This window comes from Alligator mississippiensis, chromosome 16 (genome assembly GCF_030867095.1).
Source record: "Alligator mississippiensis isolate rAllMis1 chromosome 16, rAllMis1, whole genome shotgun sequence".
Lineage (NCBI taxonomy): Eukaryota > Metazoa > Chordata > Crocodylia > Alligatoridae > Alligator > Alligator mississippiensis.
The window spans coordinates 31,355,077-31,371,103 of record NC_081839.1 but is presented as its reverse complement, the minus strand read 5'-3'; positions in this window follow the sequence as shown (position 1 = coordinate 31,371,103).

Genomic DNA, 16,027 nt, shown 5'->3' with positions numbered 1-16,027 from the left:
CTTACAAAAAGATTTCAGTCAGATAAGAAGCTTTCAAATCTTTCTGGTTAATCATAAGAAATAATTTGCAGATAGATTGCACTATATCTAGTGAACTGAGCAGAAAACTAAATACTGACAAATCTTTCCTTATCCCAGTGCCGAGTCTCTACGGACTTACTGAAGTCACTTCACCGCTCTGCATCTCACTGCCTGTTCGATGGATATAATAGTTCCAGCCCTGGGGTATGGTGCAGTTTACTTGGATACTGATAAAAAATTTCTGAAGATTTTTATGAAGGGACTGATACTTAGAAGTACTGAGCACACCTAGGTCTTGTGGGCTTTCAGTGGAAGTTGGAGGCACTAAATAGTTTAAGAAATCAGGTTGTAATTGCCTACATGCTCTCTCATCAGCTGTACTTCGTATAGGAAAGGCACAGAAGGGCCATTGCATAATCTGAGCAGGTTGTGCTTTCTGGCTAGATCTTCACTGCTCTCAGAGTGCAGCTGGAGGCGGATGCACACCAAGCCAGCTAAATAAAAACTTTACTGCACAGTGAAGGCAAAGTGCTATGGGATTCAGCACAGGATATAGGAGTCTGTTGGAGACCGTGGGTGTGTGTTTAGATGGCTAACCAGCTCTCCTGGCCAAGCTGCCTCTCATCTCTGCTGTTCCCATTACACCAACCAGGTTGCTTAAACCTGAAATAGGGATGACTGCTCACATTGCTGTCATGCTTCTTAATTACAGTGCAGACATCACTTTAATGACTCCTGTCCACTCACACAAGTCCTAACCGTACGTTTAATGGGTTTGTAAACTTGAGCTAGAGGGCAGGGGGAAGTGTGAGTGTTGTTGATTGTTTCCTTCTTTCTCCAGTCCCACTGGCTCCAGCAGTAGGGTGGAGTTAGTTAGATGATTTCTAATCATCACCAGGGGATCAAGCCTCTAGAACTGCCTTTCTGCAGGCACAGTGAGAACAGGAAACCAATTAGGCATTTTAAGGTGGAACTGGATAAGTTTATGCATGGGATAGTTAGTTGCCTGGAAAGGGTGCTTTACAGCTTGGCATGCTTTCAGTCCAGTCTCCCATGTTCTCATTGGCATTGCTGTTGGCCACTCATCGAATCTGCTGAGTAGTTCCAGCATCATGTCACACTGCCAGCTTTCACCCAGGCTAGGCTAGCTCCAGCATAACAACTTGAATGTTAGACCTTGGGCTGACCATTGGGCTCAAGACAGGTGAAGAGAAGCTCTTGTTCACAGCCAGGCTGGGGAGGCTTCTTTTGGAGGACAGTTGGCTTTCCAACATGTAACTATCCTCCCTTTGGTAGGCTTAGATCATCCTGGTGCTTAAAATACTGCACCAGGACTTGCAGGAGGTCAGGACTTTCAGATTTGAAGTTGTATGATAAGCCAAGGTCCTGGCCCCTGCGTGCTAGACTATGAATAGTTTGCTGCTAGAGAGAGATTTCTAGGGAGCCAGAAACTGTTTGACCTTTTTAACTCAATCATCAAACTGTGATTGTCTTCTGAACTGAGAACACATATTGATCTCTTGGTGTAAATATTTTCTTCCTGCTTTAACCACACTGCCATTGTGCTTTAGCTACCGATTGGGCAGACTGATACTGATTCTGTCCATTCTTTTCTCATGTTCAGTGGCATTTTTTAATATTCCTTTTGAAATCCACAGGGCTTGTAGCCTTGGATTGAGACATTGTTCAACCTCAGTAAGAGGGCAGATTTTGGCAGGATGAAGACTAGCCTGCTGCAATGAACCATTTGATTTATTGGGGTCTGAGTGGAACTGAGAGACTTATTTCACATCTTCCTTTATTCAGCATTTTGTGCAATGTATTTCACGGTTCAGTTTCAGCGCACTGCTAACTTCCCACTGAAATTGGAATTAAATACTTGCATAGTCTAGAGAAACCAAAACCTCTCCCAAAGCAGAGGAGAAGAGATGTCTTATGCTCCACAAAAATACTGGAAGTGGAGAGGTTTTTTGCCATCCTAAGAAACTGTCTTTAAGGATTTAGTTTTCATTTAATTAGGATTCTTGTGGCTTCCACCTCTCTGCACTTCAGTAAGTACCTGATATTTTATACAAGCACACTGCTGTATTTTCATACCCCTCAGCTTCTGCTAAGGTTGGGACCACAAAGAAGTATTGTAAGAGACAGTCTGTGTAAGAACTGAGATGTCCATTATTAGATGCAGAGTCACTTGCCCTACTGATGACAGCTTTGACTACATGTACTAGGAATGGTAGGTATTGCATCCTCTTGTAGGTATCATGTGGTTGCCATTAGTACCAGTTTTCTTTTATTCACGGCTGTCGACAGAAATGTTTAGCCAAACATTTACCCAAGGGGTTTTCAGGGTAAGGAAAGAATACCCTGCCCAAAGCTATAGAGTATATCAGTGATTTTCTGCAATTAAAATGGCATTCTGCCCCACTCACCTTCCCTCTACTGCGTGCTTAAAGCTTGACGCTTTCTCTCTTTCCTTAACAAGGTCTGGGATAGGATAGAAATTGCGTTTTTGAATGCTTGGCTTCAGAGTAGGATTGACAAGCCATGTAAGGACTTTGCAGGAGATAACATCAGAAATTTAAGTAGACGCAGAATTGTTCAGGCCTTTAAAAAGGATAAGAAAATGGAGAGTGAAGATGCCTATAATGCAACCATTTTTCCTTGGTAAATGGAGATGACTGGGGGGGGGGGGGGGGAGGGGGGTCGTGAAGTTGTTGTTATGACTACTGACGGCCTCCCCTTTGAGACTGGACCCCCATTGTCCTAGGCATTCTATGAACACAGAACTAGAGATAGGTCAGTCCTAAAGAATTTGTTTCTAAATAGGCAAGATGCGTGAAAGTAAAACTGAAACAAAAAATAATAATAAAAAAGGGACAAATTTGGCTAGATTTCATATCCCTAATACACTGTATGACCCCACACCCATGCTTTTAAGTGGGATGTTTTAGGTGGGATAGCTAAAATATATTTTAGAGTCGCTAGGTAAACAGTTTTAGAAACCTGATTTAAAACTGGGAGGAATGTGCCCCTGAGAGAGGGCTAGCAGGAAAAAGTGAGTCACCTGGGAATGTTCCAGTGTCTGCTGATTTCCTAAGGCACAGGCTGGATTGGATACCATTTGCTTTGCACATTTTGTGGAAGGCTACACAACTGGACTTTGAGGTTTTTTTCCAAAAAAGAAACCTCTCTCACCAGAAACATATTTGAGTTGTATTTGAAAAATACAATAGTGCTGTAGTGAGTATCCATCATTTGTGAGCCTGAGGTTTTTAACTGCAGGTCAGACAAATATTTGTCTGGAGCAGTTGGCATGGGACGGAGCCAGGTGCTGGATTAGACGACCTCCCGAGGGCTTGTCCAGCCCTGTTTTTCTTCTGATTCTGTGATTTGGCTGAGAGGAGACAGTGAAAGGCCAAACTCTCCTATTAACTGAGCAATGATTACATTATTTGTCTTTGCTGTGGGCAGTGCTTGGCCTTTGTAGCTCAGAGCTGGCAACCTGAAATGGTTTCTAGTCTGCTTTCTTACTAGTCTAAATTCAGAACATGAACGTTAAGACATGGCATTGAGAAATGGTGTGTAACATTTAAAGCTTCAGTTGGGGATTGCCCAATTTAAGGTGCCTTAGAAGACACTTTGCTCACTCGTTGTTAGGGTTTTAGGCCTTGTGTTGTGTCAAGGTTGACTGTGCAGTTTGGTTACGAGGTGGACAGTGGATTTGTACAAGATGGTTTGGAGAGGGGCTGATCTTGCTTTAGGCAAAGTTGGACTAGATGACCTCTTGAGGTCTCTTCCAGCCCTGTTTCTCTGTGAGAGAAACCTGCTCTTTCAGAAGGTGCAAAATGCCTCCTCTGAGAAATATAATCCTTTATAAGTATCCTCAAGGCTGACAGTCAATATTTGAATAATTCAGAACAATAGTTGCTTTTGAAAATCATAGCTTTATTAGTGTTGTGGTTTGGGTGTTGTTTGATTTTTTTTATTTTTTTTTTTAACTGTTGTTCAATTAAAAAAGAAAGAAACAGAATCCTGGGAAACGACCTTTTCTGAAGGAACCTGTATTACAGCCAGAAACTTCCCAGTTTCCAGCTTGTTTTGGAGCCTCTCCCATCTTTCTCTGTATCCTGCATTTCCTTCTGTGCACATCTCTTTCCATCAAGCGTGGCCACGAGCAGGAGGCTCCAGAAGGATGGTGTTGTTTAAATGTTTCCTTGCAAGATCATCTGGTGGTAGCATGTGGTGAGAACTTTCCAAATCACCTTTCAGGTTCTGCTGCCAATAGGTGCAGCTCCGTATCCTTTTTGAATTATTGGATGCAAGACATTTTCTATAGCTTCCTTTACCCCGTGTTGGTACATGTTCCCCTGATGCACACACCCACAGCTGTGGCATTCACTGGGCTTGCAAAGTATTTGGTTTTTTGTTTTAACCCTGAGATGTATTTGCTCTGCCAGTGATTCACTCAGATTAATATGAAATGCTGCACTGTGAAGATCTTTTTTACTGTAATTCTAATCCTTTGAGTGGAACAGAAGGCTGTGGGTGATATTCTCCCCTGTGCGGAGATCTAGCAGAAATCCCATAGTTAAATTTTCAGCTCCTGGGTGGGAAGTAAGTGATGGACAGGCCTTGTGCTGGGCTTCTGCATGGGGTTATTTTCCACACTGGGGGTAAGGAGGGGCTACATTTTTTTGAAGCAAATAGTGGGGTTCATAAATTAAGTTACTCACAGAAATAGCTGAGATTCCAAGTGGGTGCAGGTCATTTGTAGGTGCAGCACAGCACATGTAGAGCAGTATAATGCTCGCATGGGTCACGCATTATACCAAGTATGCTAGACCAAATCTACAAAGTGCCTCCCCCTACTAAGCAATGTCATACTGCTGTGCTAGGGGATTCCTAGTTTGCATGCCAGCAGAAGCCAGTTTAAATGGTGCTTTGTTATGTTTTTGCATGCTCTGTTTCTCCCTGATCTGTCCCCTCCACCTCCAAATGTGACATCAGTGCTGGTTTTGACATTGCCATCCAGTTTCAGGCTCATGTTTTGATGGGGAACATGAATATGTGATAACTGCTCCAGGAGAAACCAGTTGGGTAATCCTGTTTGGGATCTATTGTGGAAGTGGTCAGCATTTTATGCATCAGAGGAAAACCAAATATACTGACTGACTGGGAAAATCCTTCTGCCTTAGCTTTTAGCCTGGCTGTGAAAGATGAACCTTCTTCATCCTTTTCTTTATGAGTAACCCCATGACTATTGTTACTAGTCTGAAATGATTTTTAAATCATTTTTTTAAAGCTCCAGCTCTGAACTCTCTGGCTTTCAGAGGCCCTGAAATTCAGAGGCTCATTAGAGGCTGAATGAAGAAGCATTTTCACCTGTTATGGACTCGCCTGCTACTAATTTTACCTGGTAACCTTTCATGCCCTTGCCTTGCCTCTGAATGCCAGAGTGATTCAGAAGGGAGAAATGTCATCCGTCACTAGATTGTACCTTCTTCCATACTAATTACCTAATTCATCTCTTTTTCAGGCTTAATGACCCTAGTTGTTGTGACCTCCCCTGCATCTCAAATCATCGTTTTTATCTGTCTCTGGAGAGGAAGAAGATTTCTGTGGGTAGCCTTAGAATTGGGAAGCTGGAGATTTGTCTATTTGTACCCTCAGCTCTGATGCAAGTTTTCTGAATTGTCTTAGGTGAGCCATATAACCTCCCTGTTGCTCTGTCTGCATACAGGGGTACAAACATTTGCCTACCTGCTTGCTCCTCAGCGCATGGCAAGGCTTGCTGCAGGAGAGCAGGTGAAATGCCCTGCTATAAAAGTGCAATACAGCACCAATTATGCCGTTAAGATGAGGTGAACGCAACTGGACTTAGAAAGTCTTATAATGAGTCTCAACAGTTTTTGTATGATCTTGGTTGGAATATTTCCAAATGTACTGTTTATTTACTGGCGAATTTACTGCAGATCCACAGTGATGCCTAAATATTTCCCCTAGGTCTAGCATGTTCATATTTTATTAACTTAGGTGCAATGCATTACTTTTGAACCATTATGAATGTCCATTGTCATGCTGCCCGTTTGACTTGCAGTTGTCCAACATTATTAACTGCAACAACTTAGTTGATCAGTAAACTTCCCTCACTCTATTCACTTACCCCTTTGGGCCGTAATCGGGAAACTGGTCCCTGTTCAGACTACTGTGGCATTCCACTATTAATGTATGTTGCCCTTGCACTACAATGCACGGCAGCAGTTGCTAGTCAGAAGCATCCTGTTCTCTTCTGATTCATGTGGTGAGATCTGGAGGTATCACAGCTGTCAGTACAAGGAAGAAACCATTTCATGGCACAAGAGACTTTTCAATGGGTCCAGCAGGGCTCTCTGTGAGTGTGTGTTATTTCTTGATATGGCTGCGTGAAGTAGCTGTCGTCACTGAAACGTGTTTCTCTGGGTGTTCATTTTGTTATACATTTCGGGAAAAAGCAATGAAGAGATCCTTTGGGCCATTGCAGATGATGCAGGATGCTGGGACTCCTCAGCTCAGGAGCGCCATATACCTAAATTAAGTGTTTTTATGGCTTGTGGTTTAGCTCTGGTAGCTGCCTTCTGTGAAGCAACAGTGACCCCCTATGGACAGCTAAGATGCTTCCCTTGCTAAGGAGTTTTTGAGCACGGTTTCATTTAACTGAGCTAAAGAACTTGTTATGGTAGAAATCAGCAAAACCCAAAGTATTGGTGGACTGTCAACATGCAGGCAGGTACACATTTATACACAGACAGAGAGATTTGATAAACTGACATTTGAATCTTTGTTTTCCAAAAAAGGACTGGTGAATTCACTGCTGGAAGAAAATGCCACGATGGCAAATCTGGTGAATGATGACATGGTTTCATGCTAACACCGTAGTTCTTTTAATAAGTATATTAAAAAGCTGGTCAAGTACAAATGCACAATCCAAGGCTCTATAACTTCAATGGGAATCTTTTGCTTGACTTCAGCAGGCTTTGAGTCAAGGCCTTACACTGTACTCTTATAGAGTGGGGTTGGATTTATTGTATATGGCCCCGCTGATCTCCTGGTGAGATTGCGTATTAACCTCTTGCATGCTACAAGAAGCCCATTATTTTCTTCAGCTCCATGTGTTCTTTTTGGAGCAGCTGGATCATTCTGCCTGCAGGAGGAGAAGAAAACTTTCTCATGCTTGCACAGGAGGGAATATCTCTCTGATGATAAAACTGGCTGCCTTCCTTGGTGTCTGCAGGCTGTTCACACTGGAAACGCCAGTGAAAGCTCTGGATGTATCCTGCAAGTATTACTTCACTGGAACATTGGATTCTTAGCAGGCAGACAGTCATTTTTAGAAAGCGGAGGTGCCTCAGTTTACATGCTCCTTGGGCTACACCCCAAACGGATGTAAGTTAACTCCAACTGAATAGAGCAGATTTATACTCGCTGAGGATGTTCGGGTTTTTGAAACATCTCTCGGGCATTTTTTAAAGCATCTATGTACTTACTACACTCTCTGAAAACAGTGCACACTTAAATGACCTTTGAGTCTTATTGTACATCAAAGTCTGTGAAAATTATGCAGTTGAGAATTATGTGGTTCAGGCCTGATTTTTTTGTTGCGGGTGGTCTCATTTACACTAGTATAGAGCCATGGGCCAGCTCTTCAGCTGTCATGAAGCAAAGTAGCTCTATGGAAGTCAGCTGGGCTATGCCAATTTATGCTGGAAAAGGTCTAACCCATGGGTTTAATATGTACAGAATTAAAATAAATTGGTATTCAAGGCATGACTTTAATTCTGGAAGAGGGAACATTGGAAGAGGCTAAGGACCAAACAACAAAGAAATGATGCAGGCAAGGCCTACAGGGTTTTTGTGGATTGTGTCTTTAAAATGAAAGACGTGCTCCTTTCTCTCTGGGACAAAGTTGCCTTATTTTGTGCAGCTTACCAGAGTTGCAAGAGAGGATGTGGGCTGGGGAATAACTGAAGCAAAGGGTGAAATAACAAGATGAAAATGAATCAACAGTGCAATATTTTCTTTAGATCAGTAATCAACACAGTTGACCTGCTTTACAGGGAGCTGTACTTGCCTCAGATAAGTATGATTAAGCACAAGGGGGCAAAGGATAAAAAAACAGCCATTTTTTTTGGTTTAAAGTTTATTTGAATACAATATTTGCAAACTGACAATGCTCTGACATCACTCAAGTGAATCACTTGTCAGACTCTGGTGCACCTAATTGAGAGGGAAATGAAGCGCTGCCAAAATAAATTGACACATGAAATTTTTGGTGTCCTCCATGTGACCCGCCTAGAATGCACAAAAAGGAGCAGAAAGAGACTATGTTCTTATGGCAGGAACTGGGCAACTGCTAACTTGCTGTTCTTTACTGTCAGGAGAGGAAGGTAAAAGAATATTTGTTGATGAAGAAATGAGTTCATGCCAGTGTAGAATGAATAAAGCTAAAGGGTAATTCACAATGAAATAGGAGATACAGTCAAGGCAAGGTTAGGCAGCTAGAGGCCCCAGTCCAATTCATAATTAAGTAGCATTGGTTTTAATGAGATTACATTGTTGCTTGCACTCTGGAAGTGCTTACAGGCCCCAACACAGAGCACAGACTAGTCAGTGCTGTACAAATGTGTAGTAAAGAGAGTCTGCGCTACAAACAGTCACAAGTTAATAAGGAAGTCAAAGGGTAGAGGTGGAGATTGGACTGTGCTATCCTAGATTGTGAGCGTGGAGTTCCTTCTGCATAGAGCTGGGTGACACTTCTGGACCAAGCCGTTCTTTGCTGATGCATGCAGATTCAGGTCGACCCAAATAGTTTGTAAATTGGTGTTGAAGTCTCTTGGCTGAGAGAGGCAAAGTGAAACCTTCCATTGCAGCATTTCTAGAAGTAATATTTTAATAGTAATTTTTTCATTTTGAAATATTTTATAATAATTTTGGCTTCAATTTAATTCTAAAAACATTGTTAAGAAACTCCCATCCCTTTAACAAAACATGTAGATCTTAATATTAGCTCCGCTCTTTATTTTTCTGATTCAGCCAGTGCATAAAGAAAAGAGCTATCGATCTTCCCAGCTCTTGCCCTGAGTGAGGAAGGGACAGCTTGGCAACCTGCTGTGGCCTCTGATGCTGCTCACTGGCAACATATAGAGATGTCATTAGTTTTTAGCTTTTTTTCTCCTTGTGACTATCAATAGAAAAAAAAATCCAAGCATCAGCAAACCCCAAACAAAATCCTGATCCCTTATTCTAGTGCTTCACAGTAATCTATGAATTTGCCGCTAGATGGTGCTGTGAATTCAACCAAAGGAAACTGAGAAGCAATAAAATGGATACTTGTGCTCCAGGCACAGTCAGAGTACACCAGTGTTTAGCAAGGAATTGGGGATCAGAATTGAAAGGAAATTATTTCTTTGCCTTTTGGAAGGATAAAGTGAATGCATGCATGCTCAGCCTGACCAGGTGGTTTGGGAGCTCTGAGGCAGGGCTCATCAGTATGGTATGTTTGCAGAGTGACAAGGACAGTAAGGCCCTAACAGAAGCAGGCTTGTGCATAGGCTTTGTCCTGGCTCTCTACCTTCCCTCTAGTACTGCAAAGCGAGGGTCAATGTTGTCTGATGAGTGTACTAAAAATTTAAGTATATCTAATGTCTCATCCTGTGAGATCTATAGATTTAAAAAGGTGGCTTGTGTCACTGCAGTTGTTATAATGGGAGTGCATGGTTGGTAGCTAAACGATTGACTATATGATTTCTCTAACCCCTGTTACAATGTTCCTTCCCAACTGGTGACATCAATAGCTAGCACATGGTGACCCGTTTTGCCTACTTGCATCAAATCATAGAATCACATGAAAATGAGGGTTGGAAGGGACTTCAGGAGGTCACATCTAGTGCAACCCCCTGCTCAAAGAAGGACCATCCCTGACTGTGTCATCCCAGTCAGGGCTTTGTCTAGCCAAGTCTGAAAAACCTCCAAGGATGGAAATTCCACAGCTTCTCTGGGAAATCTGCTTTACTACCCTCCTCTTGAGAAAGTTTTTTCCTAACATCTAACCTAAACTTCCCTTGCTGCTACTTGAGCCCTTTGCACCTTGGTCTGTCATCTGCCACCACTGAGAACAGTTCAGCTCCATCTTCTTTGGAGCCACCCTGCAGGGAGTTGAAGGCTGCTATTAAATCCCACCTCAGTCTTCTCTCTGTAGACTAAATAAGTGCAGTTCTGTCAGCCTCTCCTCATAAGTTATATGCGCCAGTCCCCGAACCATTTTTGTTGCCCTTCACTGGATTCTGTCCAATTTGTCCACACTCTTTTTGTAGTGGGGGCCCCAAAACTGAACACAGGACTCCAGATGTGGCCTCACCAGTGCACAACAGAGAGGAAAAATCACTGCTCTTGATCTGCTGGCAACACTCCTACCAGTGCAGCCCAGGATGCTGTTAGCCTTCTTGGCAACAAGGGCACACGGCTGGCTCATATTCAGTTTATTGTCCACTGTCACCCCCAGGTCCTTTTCTGCAGAGCTGCTACTTAGCCAGTCAGCCTCCAGCCTATACAGGGGCATCAGGTTGTTCTGTCCTAAGTGCAGGACTTTGCACTTGTCTTTATTGAGTCTTGTGAGATTTCTTTTGGTTCAATCCTCCAATTTGTCGAGGTCTCTCTTAATCCTAGCCCTGCCTTCTAGTATATCTATTACTCCCCCCCAGCTTTGTGTCATCTGCTATCTTGCTGAGGGTGCATCCATCCTATCTTCCAGGTTGTTGATGAAGATATTGAACAAAACTGGCCCCAGGACTGATCTCTGGGGCATTCCACTTGAAATGATAGTTCAGAAGTGATTTCACTTGGATGAGTTGTGGGTTAAGAGGCTACTCCATAGGAGTAAAGGCAGCAGAGTAGCTAAATGGAATTGAGCGTCATGTTAACTTGTTCTGGCATTTCTAAAAGCTTCCTTTATCTTTTCCTTCCCCCCTGACCTCCTCTTGCCCTAGCAGGCTATAACATTCCTGGCCAGCTGTTTCCTCCATATCTCTGTTTCATCTCAAATCAGTGGTGATCTCTAGTACAGACAGTGTGCATGGACATAATGTAACTCTTTGCCTTGTTTTTTCTCACCGGTCCTATTTGGCCTGTTCTTCCCTTCAATGCTTCAGTGAACCACTTAAGTACAAGGAATGAAGCACAAGCTCAAAGTAAAAGATAGGCTTGCATTCTTGGAAGTTGCTTTTATGGTACCTAAATACTGAATGGAGTTTATTAATATACCTGCCTCAGCTGAACACACCATAGATATGAAAGTCCTCATCAGTCGTCAATTCTGCAAATGCTTGTGCATGTGAATAACTAGGCAAGGTTCTTTGAGTAGATGTGATATCTTTTATTAGACCAACTGAGTAGTTGGGAAAAAGTTCTTAGCAAGCTTTCAGGCGCAATCAACCTTCGTCAGGCAAAGGGAATAACTACGCACACATTGCATAATACACGTCCATTTTACTAAGTATACAGTAAGATCCAGGAGCTGATAATTTATTACAGGATTGCATATAGGGTAGACTGTTAAGTTAGCACTATTCATTGGGCGGAAACAACACCAAGATGGGAATGGCACAAGTAACTATGTTTTAAGAAATCACAGACACTTCAGGCTTGACAAAGCTTGTGACATAAAGGGCTTTGACATCATTGGACTCTGCATTTTGCCTACAGTGCATTTCATCTTAACACTGAAAGCCATTGAAGAATAGCTTAAACTGTACAGATGATTATCTGTTTCTTTTTAGAGGGAAATTGCCATGTCATGGATTACAATGCTTGTACTAGTGGCTGGTAATAAATATACTATGATTCAGAATCCTGCAGCATTTTCTACAAGTGCAATGAACTCTAGATATGCAACAGCGCAGTCATTCATCTCCAAGTTTCTGCAGCTTCCGAGCTGAATTGAATCCCAGCTACCCTTAAAAAGCACTTTCAGCAACTTGCTTGCAACACCCATAGTAGAGAATTTTTGTCAGCAGCTCTATGGCTCCAAAACTCGTCTTTACATAATGCATGTCAGAGAACTCAAACAAAAATTTAAATGTTACTCCCAAACATCTATGCATGAGAGAGAGGGCAAAATAAAAAGCAATTTGTCATATGAAAATAGGAACAGCTACATGCTTTTCACCTTAAATATTAACTTTGCCAAAGTACATATAATTCCAATAAATTAACTGAAAATATTAAGAGGAACTGAATAATAAATGCGCTCCCATTAAGTGCAGCTGAAGTACATAAATTTTTTTGAGCTATTTGCTTTCTTTGGGTTAACAAGTAAGGCAATGTATATGTGAGGTAAGGAAATAGAGATTCTAAGCCCCCCTCTCCCCCTTTTTTTTCTTTCTCCCTCCTAAACAAATACAATGAAAGTCACAGCAACAATGGCCTGTAATCTCAGGTCAAGTTTCATAGTTTTTTTCCCATGTGTAGAGATTCTATTCTATTCTTGTTGGATCCAATCCAGCTCTCAGCAGTCAGTGGGCATTAGCACAAGCTCCTAGCCAAAAAAACTTGTTTGACCCAGAATTTGACTCTTAGTCACAGTCCAAAAGAAGCGGGGAGTAAAGTGTTACCCTGCCCCTGCCTACCCCCCAAGGGTAGCTACAAGAATATTTCAAAGATGCTGCTATGGGGAATGGTTCCCACCAAGATTACCCGCAGCACTGATAGTTGGAAAAGAAAATTAATTTTCTGTTGCTCTTCTAATTGTTTGTAGTATTTTGTCCCATTATATGCAGCCAACCATGGTTCTACCCATACTCGGCTCAATTGCTGGTTGGGTGGTAATGACCCAGAAGTATTGCTTGGGCTACTAGAGTGCCAAGATCCTATGCGTGGACAGGGCAGTTCCTCTTGATGACTGTGTAGGGCCTTGACATAGTCTTCCCCATGGGGGACTGGGTAAAATCTGACAGTGGATCCATAATGCTTACGCTGGGCCTGGGCAGAATTCAGAGATGTCTGACTCATGCTTGTCATTTCTGATAATTTGTCATGTTTTTCTAAGATAGGCACAGAATTTGTACCTGAGCATGCAGTGATAATCTCTGTTGTCAGCACTGGAGAACACCAAAGAGGCTGAGATTACTATAACCATCTATTTTATAGCCATGCTCGGGTAGCAGAGGAGTACAATTTGGTGCCTCATGCACCGAACAACCCTGCCTTCCATAACCAGGTAATAATGCTTATAAAATGATAATGGGAATACCTACCTCTTCTATAGCACTTGCCATTGGCATGCTTTACCACAGAGGTCACTTGTGATTAACTCCATTTTACAGACAGTAATATCTATGCTGTGTACCAAAACCCCCAGAAGCATGATATGATTTTGGCTGAAAGCTAATAGTGATGTTGTGGTATAGGTATTCTATTATGCTGTGATAGTCTGGAGGATGAAGCTTATTGTGTATGATGCTTTGACTACACTGTGTGATTTGATATGTACTTTGCCAAGCTACCTCATACCTCAGTTAAGTAACATGATGAATATCTGCATTAATTTGGAAAATGATCTGCATAAGATTCCACATAGATTACTGAGCCATTTTATTTGTTCAAAGTTGTGTGTGTGTGTGCTTTTTCCCAAAAATAATTGTGACATCTGGTATTTATCTAAAAATAAGGAAGTAAACCTTATTAATCAACAAGGCTGAGAAATGTGTTCAGCTTCATTCAGTTCCTTTGTAGGAGAATAAACTAATCCCTGAGAATATTGTGTATGCAAAGCTCAGTTGTAATGGAGCTGAGCTTCTACGCCTATCTTCCCACTAAACCCAGATGCTAAATTTATTACACCTAGAAAACTGTTACAATAGAGCAGGGGCAGGAAGAGAAGTTTCTGTTGGGGCAAAAGAAGGGAGAGTTTTATATAGGGTTTAAGATTGTGCAGCAGGTCAGGGCAGCAGTTCGACATGATCAGCTTCAAGTTCTTTCCTTGGCTTCAGCAAGGGTTATTCATATGCTCAGATTTGAACAAAGGCTTAAATATTTTGCTCAAAGAGAAACCTGCTGGTCTGGGCACAATTAAGATGTGAATCTATGAATCTATGTGTTAATTAGCTACAGTAAAGTGCTGAGCTTTGCAATTAGTTAGAATAAGAATCCTTGTAAGGCAGAGACAGAGTAGGGTGTGACCACCAAGGAGAACCTCAGCTCTTGAGAAAATACAGGTGGCAGTATCTTTGCACCATGCCTGCAAAGCCTTTAGTTGAAACAATAACTTTTACGCTCCTGCGTGTTCAAAGCATTGTTGAGACAAGAGCTAATTAGTCCACAAGACCACTGCTGCTGCTCCTCCTCCCCACCCCCCCCAGCACACTGACAAACACAAGGAAGTAGAGATAGGTGCAGAATCTTGTCCATAAACCCTATTCAGAAAGGTACTTAGGCACCTTTACCTGCATAAACTTCCCATGAACTCACCCAAGACACCTAAATACCTTTCTGAGTCTGTCCAGAAGTCATGAAATGACTCAAAAAGCACCTGCTGCCTCCTAACCCTGTGCTCACTCCTGCAGGCTATGCTGTCTTCAGACTGACTCAAGTCTATCAGGCTTATAAACACTTTCCTTTGGCAAGTTTGGGCTTAGTGCTGACGAGCAAAGGACGGGGGTTTTTTTGTACCAGGCTTAATACTTCCTTCTGTATGACAAACTGTGTTAAGAAAAACATCCTATACGCTGTGTATACAACCAATAGAATACATGGTGTGTTGCACGATGCATCTCCTCCTCCAGGTGAAGTCCATAAGTACAGCTGCATTCAATGCAATATGTACCAGATGGGAATATATTTTACTGGCCAACTTTTGAAGCTGTTATTTCTCAGTAGGTATATTTTATTGACACCTTTATTGGCTGTATGTAGAGGCATTTACTTTTGTCTTTCTCTACATGTTGTATCATTTTTTTAATCCATAGATAAGCAAATAGTATGTCACTTTCTGAGGATTAGACTCCAAGACCAACCCCGTTTAACTTGGTGACTGTTTAGACTGGTTTCTTGCCATGTTTATTTTTTCTGAAAAATCAATTCCCATGAAAACATCAGCATTGCACCATTACTATAAGTTAATGTTTCATGAACATCAATCATTCCATGTCTTTCAGAGCCTGATCTAAATTCCTGTACACAAAATGTGAACCTGTGTGTAAACCTTCTTTGTAGTTCTTTGGCACCACTTCCTTGTACTACAGTTGTTTTAGTATAAACCCTGCCTAATAGATGGATCTCCCATGAAGGTGGATCTTCAGTGTCAGATCTCCTGTTTTGGTTAGCTGTACTGCCCCAAGCCAGTTCAGATACCCCCAAGAAATATATACATAGATTAACTCAAAGGAATGAAACCTAAATATTGGCACTGTGGAAAAACAGGAGCCAACCAATGGGGATATTTGCAAGAAAAGAAGATTACAGTTTTCACTGAAATGTGAACCATGTGTTCCTTTAGTTCCAAGCATTCTCATTAAGAACAGCTGTGCAAAACTGAATGGACCAGGCTGTGTCCACTGGCTTCTGGGTAGCTATGCTAGCCGGGCCATTGACAAGGTACATGTATGGCACATGCTGGCAATGGGCTGTATCACATACTCCAAAAATACAATCTTGAGCATCAAGGACCAAATTTTAAAGATGTTGTAGTTTAGTGCCAGGTTTAACTTTACAGAAGCTGAGTTTGTATAGGGAAATTAGAGCATGCAAAAACACAGGTGCTGCTTGGAACTAGCTCCTCTTTATCCAGGGTCAATGAGCTAATTGAAGTCTAGCTTGAGCAAGGAGTTCTCAAAAATGATTAAATATTTACCCAGTAAAAGAAATGCAAGGCTGCAAAATAAATACACAGCTCACTCTGTTATCATTCCAGTAATTCCATAAGAATAACTTGGAGCAGAAAAGACACCAAAAATCAGCTAGAAGGCCCATACCTGGG